The sequence below is a fragment of the Coregonus clupeaformis genome, unplaced genomic scaffold, assembly GCF_020615455.1.
Source record: "Coregonus clupeaformis isolate EN_2021a unplaced genomic scaffold, ASM2061545v1 scaf0817, whole genome shotgun sequence".
In the NCBI taxonomy this organism is placed as follows: Eukaryota; Metazoa; Chordata; class Actinopteri; order Salmoniformes; family Salmonidae; genus Coregonus; species Coregonus clupeaformis.
Window position 1 is genome coordinate 36,228 of NW_025534272.1, and position 14,894 is coordinate 51,121.

Consider the following 14,894-nt stretch of genomic DNA (forward strand, 5'->3'; position numbering starts at 1 on the left):
TTCCTTTTGCCATGGATGGAAGGATCATGAAAGAGAATACAGATGGTGGAGACAAGTGGGACTCGCCTGGCCATGTGAAAGACATGTCCTACAAGATGAGTCTGCAGAGCAAGATGCAAGTCCTAAGACAATAAATGGTTCGTATTTTATTTAACCTTTATTGTGTCTAAGTGTCTATCCAAGTCCTGTATATTCTATCCAAGTCCTGTAGAGTATTTATCCAAGTCCTTTATCCAAGTGTTTGAGTGTCAATTCAAGTCCTGTAGAGTGTTTATCCAAGTCCTGTAGAGTGTTTATCCAAGTCCTGTAGAGTGTTTATCCAAGTCCTGTAGAGTGTCTATCCAAGTCCTGTAGAGTGTTTATCCAAGTCCTGTAGAGTGTTTATCCAAGTCCTGTAGAGTGTTTATCCAAGTCCTGTAGAGTGTTTATCCAAGTCCTGTAGAGTGTTTATCCAAGTCCTGTAGAGTGTTTATCCAAGTCCTGTAGAGTGTTTATCCAAGTCCTGTAGAGTGTTTATCCAAGTCCTGTAGGAGTGTTTATCCAAGTCCTGTAGAGTGTCTATCCAAGTCCTGTAGAGTGTTTATCCAAGTCCTGTAGAGTGTTTATCCAAGTCCTGTAGAGTGTTTATCCAAGTCCTGTGAGAGTGTCTATCCAAGTCCTGTAGAGTGTTTATCCAAGTCCTGTAAGCGTAGAGTGTTTATCCAAGTCCTGTAGAGTGTTTATCCAAGTCCTGTAGAGTGTCTATCCAAGTCCTGTAGAGTGTTTATCCAAGTCCTGTAGAGTGTTTATCCAAGTCCTGTAGAGTGTTTATCCAAGTCCTGTAGAGTGTCTATCCAAGTCCTGTATAGTGTCTATCCAAGTCCTGTAGAGTGTTTATCCAAGTCCTGTAGAGTGTTTATCCAAGTCCTGTAGAGTGTTTATCCAAGTCCTGTAGAGTGTCTATCCAAGTCCTGTAGAGTGTCTATCCAAGTCCTGTAGAGTGTTTATCCAAGTCCTGTAGAGTGTTTATCCAAGTCCTGTAGAGTGTTTATCCAAGTCCTGTAGAGTGTTTATCCAAGTCCTGTAGAGTGTTTATCCCAAGTCCTGTAGAGTGTTTATCCAAGTCCTGTAGAGTGTTTATCCAAGTCCTGTAAAGTGTCTATCCAAGTCCTGTAGAGTGTCTATCCAAGTCCTGTAGAGTGTTTATCCAAGTCCTGTAGAGTGTTTATCCAAGTCCTGTAGAGTGTTTATCCAAGTCCTGTAGAGTGTTCTATCCAAGTCCTGCAGAGTGTCTATCCAAGTCCTGTAGAGTGTTTATCCAAGTCCTGTAGAGTGTTTATCCAAGTCCTGTAGAGTGTTTATCCAAGTCCTGTAGAGTGTTTATCCAAGTCCTGTAGAGTGTTTATCCAAGTCCTGTAGAGTGTTTATCCAAGTCCTGTAGAGTGTTTATCCAAGTCCTGTAGATGCTTTACAGGCTTTATTATCAAAGGTAACACTGAGGACAGTTGTTTTAAATATAAATGTAAAATGTCCTCATAAGTGGATTATTTTAAATACAGAGGTTACATTAATAGGCTATACAGTTTACCCACATGTTTAAGGAGAGAGAGAAAATCAGTGAATAGAATATCTCATGGGCATTGTAATGTAGTTCGAGAGAGTAATGCCTAACTCCTGTTTAGTCTGTTCTCTCTCAACACAGTCACACCTGCCCTAACTCCTGTTTGTCCTGTTCTCTCCCAACACAGTCACACCTGCCCTAACTCCTGTTTGTCCTGTTCTCTCCCAACACAGTCACACCTGCCCTAACTCCTGTTTGTCCTGTTCTCTCCCAACAACACAGTCACACCTGCCCTAACTCCTGTTTGTCCTGTTCTCTCTCAACAACACAGTCACACCTGCCCTAACTCCTGTTTGTCCTGTTCTCTCCCAACAACACAGTCACACCTGCCCTAACTCCTGTTTGTCCTGTTCTCTCCCAACAACACAGTCACACCTGCCCTAACTCCTGTTTGTCCTGTTCTCTCCTCAACAACACAGTCACACCTGCCCTAACTCCTGTTTGTCCTGTTCTCTCCCAACAACACAGTCACACCTGCCCTAACTCCTGTTTGTCCTGTTCTCTCTCAACAACACAGTCACACCTGCCCTAACTCCTGTTTGTCCTGTTCTCTCTCAACAACACAGTCACACCTGCCCTAACTCCTGTTTGTCCTGTTCTCTCCCAACACAGTCACACCTGCCCTAACTCCTGTTTGTCCCGTTCTCTCCCAACAACACAGTCACACCTGCCCTAACTCCTGTTTGTCCGTTCTCTCCCAACAACACAGTCACACCTGCCCTAACTCCTGTTTGTCCGTTCTCTCCCAACAACACAGTCACACCTGCCCTAACTCCTGTTTGTCCCGTTCTCTCCCAACAACACAGTCACACCTGCCCTAACTCCTGTTTGTCCCGTTCTCTCCCAACAACACAGTCACACCTGCCCTAACTCCTGTTTGTCCTGTTCTCTCCCAACAACACAGTCACACCTGCCCTAACTCCTGTTTGTCCTGTTCTCTCCCAACAACACAGTCACACCTGCCCTAACTCCTGTTTGTCCCGTTCTCTCCCAACAACACAGTCACACCTGCCCTAACTCCTGTTTGTCCCGTTCTCTCCCAACAACACAGTCACACCTGCCCTAACTCCTGTTTGTCCCGTTCTCTCCCAACAACACAGTCACACCTGCCCTAACTCCTGTTTGTCCTGTTCTCTCCCAACAACACAGTCACACCTGCCCTAACTCCTGTTTGTCCCGTTCTCTCCCAACAACACAGTCACACCTGCCCTAACTCCTGTTTGTCCCGTTCTCTCCCAACAACACAGTCACACCTGCCCCTAACTCCTGTTTGTCCTGTTCTCTCCCAACAACACAGTCACACCTGCCCTAACTCCTGTTTGTCCCGTTCTCTCCCAACAACACAGTCACACCTGCCCTAACTCCTGTTTGTCCTGTTCTCTCCCAACAACACAGTCACACCTGCCCTAACTCCTGTTTGTCCCGTTCTCTCCCAACAACACAGTCACACCTGCCCTAACTCCTGTTTGTCCCGTTCTCTCCCAACAACACAGTCACACCTGCCCTAACTCCTGTTTGTCCTGTTCTCTCCCAACAACACAGTCACACCTGCCCTAACTCCTGTTTGTCCCGTTCTCTCCCAACAACACAGTCACACCTGCCCTAACTCCTGTTTGTCCTGTTCTCTCCCCAACACAGTCACACCTGCCCTAACTCCTGTTTGTCCTGTTCTCTCCCAACAACACAGTCACACCTGCCCTAACTCCTGTTTGTCCTGTTCTCTCCCAACAACACAGTCACACCTGCCCTAACTCCTGTTTGTCCCGTTCTCTCCCAACAACACAGTCACACCTGCCCTAACTCCTGTTTGTCCTGTTCTCTCTCAACAACACAGTCACACCTGCCCTAACTCCTGTTTGTCCTGTTCTCTCCCAACAACACAGTCACACCTGCCCTAACTCCTGTTTGTCCCGTTCTCTCCCAACACAGTCACACCTGCCCTAACTCCTGTTTGTCCTGTTCTCTCCCAACAACACAGTCACACCTGCCCTAACTCCTGTTTGTCCTGTTCTCTCCCAACAACACAGTCACACCTGCCCTAACTCCTGTTTGTCCCGTTCTCTCCCAACAACACAGTCACACCTGCCCTAACTCCTGTTTGTCCCGTTCTCTCCCAACAACACAGTCACACCTGCCCTAACTCCTGTTTGTCCCGTTCTCTCCCAACAACACAGTCACACCTGCCCTAACTCCTGTTTGTCCTGTTCTCTCCCAACAACACAGTCACACCTGCCCTAACTCCTGTTTGTCCTGTTCTCTCCCAACAACACAGTCACACCTGCCCTAACTCCTGTTTGTCCCGTTCTCTCCCAACACAATCACACCTGCCCTAACTCCTGTTTGTCCTGTTCTCTCCCAACACAGTCACACCTGCCCTAACTCCTGTTTGTCCTGTTCTCTCCCAACAACACAGTCACACCTGCCCTAACTCCTGTTTGTCCTGTTCTCTCCCAACAACACAGTCACACCTGCCCTAACTCCTGTTTGTCCCGTTCTCTCCCAACAACACAGTCACACCTGCCCTAACTCCTGTTTGTCCCGTTCTCTCCCAACAACACAGTCACACCTGCCCTAACTCCTGTTTGTCCCGTTCTCTCCCAACAACACAGTCACACCTGCCCTAACTCCTGTTTGTCCCGTTCTCTCCCAACACAGTCACACCTGCCCTAACTCCTGTTTGTCCTGTTCTCTCCCAACAACACAGTCACACCTGCCCTAACTCCCGTTTGTCCTGTTCTCTCCCAACAACACAGTCACACCTGCCCTAACTCCTGTTTGTCCCGTTCTCTCCCAACAACACAGTCACACCTGCCCTAACTCCTGTTTGTCCCGTTCTCTCCCAACAACACAGTCACACCTGCCCTAACTCCTGTTTGTCCCGTTCTCTCCCAACAACACAGTCACACCTGCCCTAACTCCTGTTTGTCCCGTTCTCTCCCAACAACACAGTCACACCTGCCCTAACTCCTGTTTGTCCCGTTCTCTCCCAACAACACAGTCACACCTGCCCTAACTCCTGTTTGTCCCGTTCTCTCCCAACAACACAGTCACACCTGCCCTAACTCCTGTTTGTCCCGTTCTCTCCCAACAACACAGTCACACCTGCCCTAACTCCTGTTTGTCCTGTTCTCTCCCAACACAGTCACACCTGCCCTAACTCCTGTTTGTCCTGTTCTCTCCCAACAACACAGTCACACCTGCCCTAACTCCTGTTTGTCCTGTTCTCTCCCAACAACACAGTCACACCTGCCCTAACTCCTGTTTGTCCCGTTCTCTCCCAACAACACAGTCACACCTGCCCTAACTCCTGTTTGTCCTGTTCTCTCTCAACAACACAGTCACACCTGCCCTAACTCCTGTTTGTCCTGTTCTCTCCCAACAACACAGTCACACCTGCCCTAACTCCTGTTTGTCCCGTTCTCTCCCAACACAGTCACACCTGCCCTAACTCCTGTTTGTCCCGTTCTCTCCCAACAACACAGTCACACCTGCAGGGCATGGACGTCCGTCTGATGCGGCAGCTCCTATCGATCAACGACGGCATCGAGGCGACGCGCTGCGCCCTGGAGGTGGAGCAGGGGGTCGGGGACGGCAGCGGTGGCTAGCCGGGGGAGAGTAGCCTGGCTGAGAGCCAGGACGCATCCCGGCCAAGCAGCGTGTCCAGTCTGCGCTACGGGAGTGACGTTTTTTTTGATGTGATGTCTGTGGGGAGTTATCTGGATACCTTGGCGGAAGACCCGGCGATACCGGCCCTCTCTCGCCCGCTGACCGGGTAGTTGGAGGAGGAGGCGGCTGGGAGGGAAAGAGAACCCTGGGTCTGGGTCCTGGAAAGCTACTGGACATATCCATACTAGTATGGCAGACCAGCTCCAGCTCTAACATACCTGATTCAGCTATACTGGCCTAAAATCAAGGGGGATTAGTAGAATCAGGTGTGTTGGACTGCCTGGAACACAGACAGGCACACATTTAGATTGACTTCATGAATAACATGGTCCTGTCTGCCTCATAAATGTAACAGAGGGGGTGAGAGGAATATGAACCTGGCTCTATCGAATGCCACCTACAAACAAGCAAGATTTCTGGCTCTCACAGACCTGTAACTTCTTCTTTAAGAGGCTCCTCTGTCCTCCACTCGTTACTTGTATTAATGGCACCTGTTTGAACTTGTTATCAGTATAAAAGATACCTGTCCACAACCTCAAACAGTCACACTCCAAACTCCACTATGGCCAAGACCAAAGAGCTGTCAAAGGACACCAGAAACAAAATTGTAGACCTGCACCAGGCTGGGAAGACTGAATCTGCAATAGGTAAGCAGCTTGGTTTGAAGAAATCAACTGTGGGAGCAATTATTAGGAAATGGAAGACATACAAGACCACTGATAATCTCCCTCGATCTGGTGCTCCACGCAAGATCTCACCCTGTGGGGTCAACATGATCACAAGAACGGTGAGCAAAAATCCCAGAACCACACGGGGGGACCTAGTGAATGACCTGCAGAGAGCTGGGACCAAAGTAACAAAGCCTACCATCAGTAACACACTGCGCCGCCAGGGACTCAAATCCTGCAGTGCCAGACTTGTCCCCCTGCTTAAGCTAGTACATGTCCAGGCCCGTCTGAAGTTTGCTAGAGTGCATTTGGATGATCCAGAAGAGGATTGGGAGAATGTCATATGGTCAGATGAAACCAAAATATAACTTTTTGGTAAAAACTCAACTCGTCGTGTTTGGAGGACAAAGAATGCTGAGTTGCATCCAAAGAACACCATACCTACTGTGAAGCATGGGGGTGGAAACGTCATGCTTTGGGGCTGTTTTTCCTGCAAAGGGACCAGGACGACTGATCCGTGTAAAGGAAAGAATGAATGGGGCCATGTATCGTGAGATTTTGAGTGAAAACCTCCTTCCATCAGCAAGGGCATTGAAGATGAAACGTGGCTGGGTCTTTCAGCATGACAATGATCCCAAACACACCGCCCGGGCAACGAAGGAGTGGCTTCGTAAGAAGCATTTCAAGGTCCTGGAGTGGCCTAGCCAGTCTCCAGATCTCAACCCCATAGAAAATCTTTGGAGGGAGTTGAAAGTCTGTGTTGCCCAGCGACAGCCCCAAAACATCACTGCTCTAGAGGAGATCTGCATGGAGGAATGGGCCAAAATACCAGCAACAGTGTGTGAAAACCTTGTGAAGACTTACAGAAAACGTTTGACCTGTGTCATTGCCAACAAAGGGTATATAACAAAGTATTGAGAAACTTTTGTTATTGACCAAATACTTATTTTCCACCATAATTTGCAAATAAATTCATTAAAAATCCTACAATGTGATTTTCTGGATTTTTTTTCTAATTTTGTCTGTCATAGTTGACGTGTACCTATGATGAAAATTACAGGCCTCTCTCATCTTTTTAAGTGGGAGAACTTGCACAATTGGTGGCTGACTAAATACTTTTTTCCCCCACTGTATGTCAGGCCTTCCACCCCCCCTAACCTTTAACCTGTGATGAGTACACCTACTCTACATAAACTATATATATCAGGCCTTCCACCCCCCTAACCTTTAACCTGTGATGAGTGGACCTACTGTACATAAACTCATGTGAACCTGTTTTCTGTGAGCAGTGTGTTTAATTGGTAATGCAGTCCCTCAAAAGGCCAAGGGTGCGTCCCAAGTGCAACCCTATTCCATGCAGCGCCTTCAGAAAGGATTCAACCATCACGAGCTTAAGAGCGTAGTTAACCAGGCTATCCCCATTCATTCAGACGTTATGGGTGGTGCAGTGAGCTGATAGCTCCAGTCTACTGTGAGATACAGTGCCTTTACCTTGACTAACCTGTGCCCCCGCACATTGACTCGGTACCGGTACCCCCTGTATATAACCTCGTTATTTTATTGTGTAACATTATAGTTTATTTAGTAAATATTTTCTTAACTCTTATTTCTTGATCTGCATTGTTGGTTTAAGGGCTTGTAAGTAAGCATTTCACGGTAAGGTCTACACCTGTTGTATTCGGCGCATGTGACAAATAAAATTTGATTTGATTTCAGAAAGTATTCATACCCCTCGACTTATTCCACATTTTGTTGTGTTACAGCCTGAATTCAAAATGGATTAAATCAAAACATTTCTCTCACCCATCTACACACAATACTGCTTAATAACAAAGTGAAAACATTGTTTTTAGAAAATCTTGCAAATGTATTGAAAATGAAATACATAAATATCTAATTTACATAAGTATTCACACCCCTTTGCTATGACACTCCAAATTGAGCTCAGGTGCATCCGATTTCCTTTGATCAACCTTGAGACGTCCTGTCTGTATATAAGGTCCCACAGTTGCCAGAGCAACAGAGCAGAAACTATACCAGGAAGTCCCAGGAACTGTCCGTAGATCTCCGAGATAGAAATGTGATGAGGTATATACAGTATCTGTGGAAGGGTATAAAACTATTTCTAGAGTGTTGAAAGTTTCCAAGAGCACAGTGGTTTCCATCATTGGGAAATGGAAAAAATGATGGAACTACCCAGACTCTGCTTGGAGTCCGACCAAACTGAGCAACCGGGCAAAGAAGGACCTTTGGTCAGGGAGGTGACCAAGAACCCAATGACCACTCTGACAGAACTACAGAGTTCCTTGGCTGAGATGGGAGAACCTGCCAGAAGGACAACAGTCTCTACAGCACTGCACCAATCTGGGCTTTATGGGTGAGTGGCCAGACGGAAGCCACTCCTGAGAAAAAGGCACATGACAGCACACCTGGAGTTTGCAAAAAGGCACATGAAAGACACTGAGAGCATAAGGCCAAATATTATGTAGTCTGATGAGACAAAATTTGAACTCTTTGGCCTGAATGCAAAGCACTATGTCTGGAGAAAACCAAGGCACAGCTCATCACCCGTCTAACACCATCCCTACCGTGAAGCATGGTGGTGGCAGTATCATGCTAAGGGGATGCTTTTCAGCGGCAGTGACTGGAAGACTGGTAAGGATAGAGGGAACAATGAATGGAGCCAAATACAGGCAAATCCTTGATGAGAACCTGCTTCAGAGTGCAAACGACCTTAGACTGGGGCGAAGATTTACATTCCAACTGGAAAATGAACCCAAGCATACAGCCAAAGCAACGCTTGAATGGCTTCAGAACAAGAATGTGAAAGTCCTTGCGTGGCCCAGATAAAGCCTAGACTTGAATCCCATTGAAAATCTGTGGAAAGACTTGAAGATAGCTGTTCACCGCCGCCCCCATCTAATTTAACAAAGCTTGAGAAAATCTGAAAGGAAGAATGACAGAAAATTCCCAGATGTGCAAAGCAGATACAAACATATCCAAGACGACTCAAAGCTGTAATCACTGCCAAAGGTGCTTCAAAAAGTATTGACTCAGGGGTGTGAATACTTATGTAAATAAAAATCATTACATGACCAAAAGTATGTGGAAACCAGCTCGTCGAACATCTCATTCCAAAATCATGGGCATTAATATGGAGTTGGTCCCCCCTTTGCTGCTATAACAGCCTCCACTCTTCTGGGAAGGCTTTCCACTAGATGTTGGAACATTGCTGCGGGGACTTGCTTCCATTAAGCCACGAGCATTAGTGAGGTCAGGCACTGATTTGGGGCGATTAGGCCTGGCTCGCAGTCGACGTTCCAAATCATCCCAAAGGTGTTCGATGGGGTTGAGGTCAGGGCTCTGTGCCTGCCAGTCAAGTTCTTCCACACTGATCTCGACAAACCAATTCTGTATGGACCTCGCTTTGTGCATGGGGGCATTTCATGCTGAAACAGGAAAGATCCTTCCCCAAACGTTTGTATTGTATGCTGTAGTGTTAAGATTTCCCTTCACTGGAACTAAGGGGCCTAGCCTGAACCATGAAAAACAGCCCCGGACCATTATTCCTCCTCCACCAAACTTTACAGTTGGCACTATGCATTGGGGCAGGTAGCGTTCTCCTGGCATCCGCCAAACCCAGATTTGTCCGTCGGACTGCCAGGTGGTGAAGCGTGATTCATCACTCCAGAGAACGCGTTTCCACTGCTCCAGAGTCCAATGGCAGCGAGCTTTACACCACTCCAGCCGACGCTTGGCTTGGCTAGGCTTGTGTGCGGCTAATCGGCCATGGAAACCCATTTCATGAAGCTCCCGACGAACAGTTATTGTGCTGACGTTGCTTCCAGAGGCAGTTTGGAACTCGGTAGTGGGTGTTGCAACCGAGGACAGACAGTTGTTTACGCGCTAAGCGCTTCAGCACTCGGCGGTCCCTTTCTGTGAGCTTGTGTGGCCTACCACTTCCCGGATAAGCCGTTGTTGCTCCTAGACGTTTCCACGTCACAATAACAGCACTTACAGTTGACCGAGGCAGCTCTAGCAGGGCTGAAATTTGACGAACTGACCTGTTGGAAAGGTTGCATCCTATGACGGTGCCACGTTGAAAGTCACTGAGGTCTTCAGTAAGGCCATTCTACTGCCAATGTTTTTTTCTATGGAGATTCAAAAAATGGAGATTCAAAAAAATAAATCCATTTGCTCGATTCTATACAGCTGTCAGCAACGGGTGTGGCTGAAATAGCCGAATCCAGTAATTTGAAGGGGTTGTCCACATACTGTTTTATGTATAATGTAGCTGGCTATCTTAGCTAGCTTCTTTACAACAATGTGATGCAGTATAGTAGTGCAGTGTAGTCCCCTGTATGAACATTCCATCCTTAACACTAGTAGTACATTCAGTTTGGATCCAGGCTAGTCTAGTGGTCATATAAACATGTGGACATTCCATTCATAGTTAATATGTCATCATTGTCATATGATAGAGAGAGAGAGATAGAGAGAGATAGAGACAGAGAGACACACAGAGAGAGAGAGAGAGAGAGAGAGAGAGAGAGCAGAGAGAGAGAGAGAGAGAGAGAGAGAGAGAGAGATGGAGGGATGGAGAAAGAGAGACAGGTAGAGAGAGATACAGTGCCTTGCAAAAGTATTCATCCCCCTTGGCGTTTTTCCTATTTTGTTGCATTACAACCTGTAATTGAAATTGATTTTTATTTGGATTGCATGTAATGGACATACACAAAATAGTCCAAATTGGTGAAGTGAAATGAAAAAAATAACTTGTTTCAAAAAATTATAATAAATAAATAACGGAAAAGTGGTGGGTGCATATGTATTCACCCCCTTTGCTATGAAGCCCCTAAATAAGATCTGGTGCAACCAATTACCTTCATAAGTCACATGATTAGTTAAATAAAGTCCACCTGTGTGCAATCTAAGTGTCACATGATCTGTCACATGATATCAGTATATATACACCTGTTCTGAAAGGCCCCAGAGTCTGCAACATCACTAAGCAAGGGACACCACCAAGCAAGTGGCACCATGAAGATCAAGGAGCTCTCCAAACAGGTCAGGGACAAAGTTGTGGAGAAGTACAGATCAGGGTTGGGTTATAAAAAAATATCTGAAACTTTGAACATCTCACGGAGCACCATTAAATCCATTATAAAAAAATGGAAAGAATATGGCACCACAACAAACCTGCCAAGAGAGGGCTGCCCACCAACACTCACGGACCAGGCAAGGAGGGCATTAATCAGAGAGGCAACAAAGAGACCAAAGATAACCCTGAAGGAGCTGCAAAGCTCCACAGCGGAGATCGGAGTATCTGTCCATAGGACCACTTTAAGTCGTACACTCTACAGAGCTGGGCTTTACGGAAGAGTGGCCAGAAAAAAGCCATTGCTTAAAGAAATAAATAAGCAAACACATTTGGTTTTTGCCAAAAGGCATGATGGAGACTCCCCAAACATATGGAAGAAGGTACTCTGGTCAGATGAGACTAAAATTGAGCTTTTTGGCCATCAAGGAAAGAGCTATGTCTGGCGCAAACCCAACACCTCTCATCACCCCGAGAACACCATCCCCACTGTGAAGCATGGTGGTGGCAGCATCATGCTGTGGGGATGTTTTTCATCGGCAGGGACTGGTAACTGGTCAGAATTGAAGGAATGATGGATGGCGCTATATACAGGGAAATTATTGAGGGAAACCTGTTTCAGTCTTCCAGAGATTTGAGACTGGGATGGAGGTTCACCTTCCAGCAGGACAATGACCTTAAGCATACTGCTAAAGCAACAGTCGAGTGGTTTAAGGGGAAACATTTGTCTTGGAATGGCCTAGTCAAAGCCCAGACCTCAATCCAATTGAGAATCTGTGGTATGACTTAAAGATTGCTGTACACCAGTGGAACCCATCCAACTTGAAGGAGCTGGAGCAGTTTTGCCTTGAAGAATGGGCAAAAGTCCCAGTGGCTAGATGTGTCAAGCTTATAGAGACATACCCCAAGAGACTTGCAGCTGCAATTGCTGCAAAAGGTGGCTCTACAAAGTATTGACTTGGGGGGGTGAATAATTATGCACGCTCAAGTTTTCTGTTTTTTTTGTGTCTTATTTCTTGTCTGTTTCACAAGAAAAAAATATTTTACATCTTCAACGTGGTAGGCATGGTGTGTAAATCAAATGATACAAACCCCCCCAAAAAATCAATTTTAATTCCAGGTTGTAAGGCAACAAAATAGGAAAAATGCCAAGGGGGGTGAATACCTTCGCAAGCACCTTAATGTGTCCAAAACAACTAAAATATTGTAAAAAATTTAAACAAGCCACTATAGCTACTGCATGACAGAAATTACATTCTGACAATAGTTGTCATCCATTCTGTGAGAAATTCTATACTGATGCAAAATAGATCAGCACCCATCATTGATTGGAGGATTTGTTGATTCGTTGGTTGATTTAAGAATCAATATTTATTTGTGTGATGAGTACAGCTATATTTTGCAAAGACGGGTTGGTTGTTTAGCAACAAAACCGACGCGTCCACAACTATGGGGCGAAACAGACGGGGTTGGCTTAGATTGTTGACGACATGTAAACTATATTTAATCTCCAAATGTTTATTGAAAACATAAATACATTTAAACAATGAACACTTGTTGTCTCTCGAATACATCATTACTGTTGTTGGTTAGCTAGCTAGCTAATTTTTTTGCCAAAACACCTAATTTTTTTGTCAAAACACCTAATTTTTTTGTCAAAACACCTCAAAAGAAGACATGGTATAAAGAACAAGATACAACGAGCTGACACCAACATACAGTATATGGAATACTAATACCACAAGTAGAGGTTAGTACACCTTCCTGCAGGCAACATATAAAACAGAATAAATAAATAGTTAAATAATAGTTACATTAATGAACATAATGGAAGTAGAAAGTTAACATAGTGAAATAGACCGTCTCATATTCCTGTAGTAAGGTAGCAACTAAAGTACATGAGTAAAAAATAACGGTTAAGATTTGAATTCTTCATTCAAAATGTAAATTCTACTCCTAACTGCCATATAAAAGATTGGCGTAGAGTCTTGGCATCTATTGCCACACTTGTTTAGAATGCATCTTTAGTGTGTGTTAATTAGTTATGTGACTAGTGAGTAGTCTACTATGATGAGGTCCATTCTGAAGGAGACATACAGTGATGTGAGTAGTCTACTATGATGAGGTCCATTTTGAAGGAGACATACAGTGATGTGAGTAGTCTACTATGATGAGGTCCATTCTGAAGGAGACATACAGTGATGTGAGTAGTCTACTATGATGAGGTCCATTTTGAAGGAGACATACAGTGATGTGAGTAGTCTACTATGATGAGGTCCATTCTGAAGGAGACATACAGTGATGTGAGTAGTCTACTATGATGAGGTCCATTTTGAAGGAGATATACAGTGATGTGAGTAGTCTACTATGATGAGGTCCATTTTGAAGGAGTCATACAGTGATGTGAGTAGTCTACTATGATGAGGTCCATTTTGAAGGAGACATACAGTGATGTGAGTAGTCTACTATGATGAGGTCCATTTTGAAGGAGACATACAGTGATGTGAGTAGTCTACTATGATGAGGTCCATTTTGAAGGAGTCATACAGTGATGTGAGTAGTCTACTATGATGAGGTCCATTTTGAAGGAGACATACAGTGATGTGAGTAGTCTACTATGATGAGGTCCATTCTGAAGGAGTCATACAGTGATGTGAGTAGTCTACTATGATGAGGTCCATTTTGAAGGAGACATACAGTGATGTGAGTAGTCTACTATGATGAGGTCCATTTTGAAGGAGTCATACAGTGATGTGAGTAGTCTACTATGATGAGGTCCATTTTGAAGGACACATACAGTGATGTGAGTAGTCTACTATGATGAGGTCCATTTTGAAGGAGACATACAGTGATGTGAGTAGTCTACTATGATGAGGTCCATTTTGAAGGAGACATACAGTGATGTGAGTAGTCTACTATGATGAGGTCCATTTTGAAGGAGACATACAGTGATGTGAGTAGTCTACTATGATGAGGTCCATTCTGAAGGAGACATACAGTGATGTGAGTAGTCTACTATGATGAGGTCCATTTTGAAGGAGACATACAGTGATGTGAGTAGTCTACTATGATGAGGTCAATTTTGAAGGAGAAATACAGTGATGTGAGTAGTCTACTATGATGAGGTCCATTTTGAAGGAGTCATACAGTGATGTGAGTAGTCTACTATGATGAGGTCCATTCTGAAGGAGTCATACAGTGATGTGAGTAGTCTACTATGATGAGGTCCATTTTGAAGGAGACATACAGTGATGTGAGTAGTCTACTATGATGAGGTCCATTCTGAAGGAGACATACAGTGATGTGAGTAGTCTACTATGATGAGGTCCATTTTGAAGGAGACATACAGTGATGTGAGTAGTGAGTAGTCTACTATGATGAGGTCAATTTTGAAGGTGACATACAGTGATGTGAGTAGTCTACTATGATGAGGTCCATTCTGAAGGAGACATACAGTGATGTGAGTAGTCTACTATGATGAGGTCCATTTTGAAGGAGGCATACAGTGATGTGAGTAGTCTACTATGATGAGGTCCATTTTGAAGGAGACATACAGTGATGTGAGTAGTCTACTATGATGAGGTCCATTTTGAAGGAGACATACAGTGATGTGAGTAGTCTACTATGATGAGGTCCATTTTGAAGGAGACATACAGTGATGTGAGTAGTCTACTATGATGAGGTCCATTTTGAAGGAGTCATACAGTGATGTGAGTAGTCTACTATGATGAGGTCCATTTTTAAGGAGTATTACAGTGATGTGAGTAGTCTACTATGATGAGGTCCATTCTGAAGGAGACATACAGTGATGTGAGTAGTCTACTATGATGAGGTCCATTTTGAAGGAGACATACAGTGATGT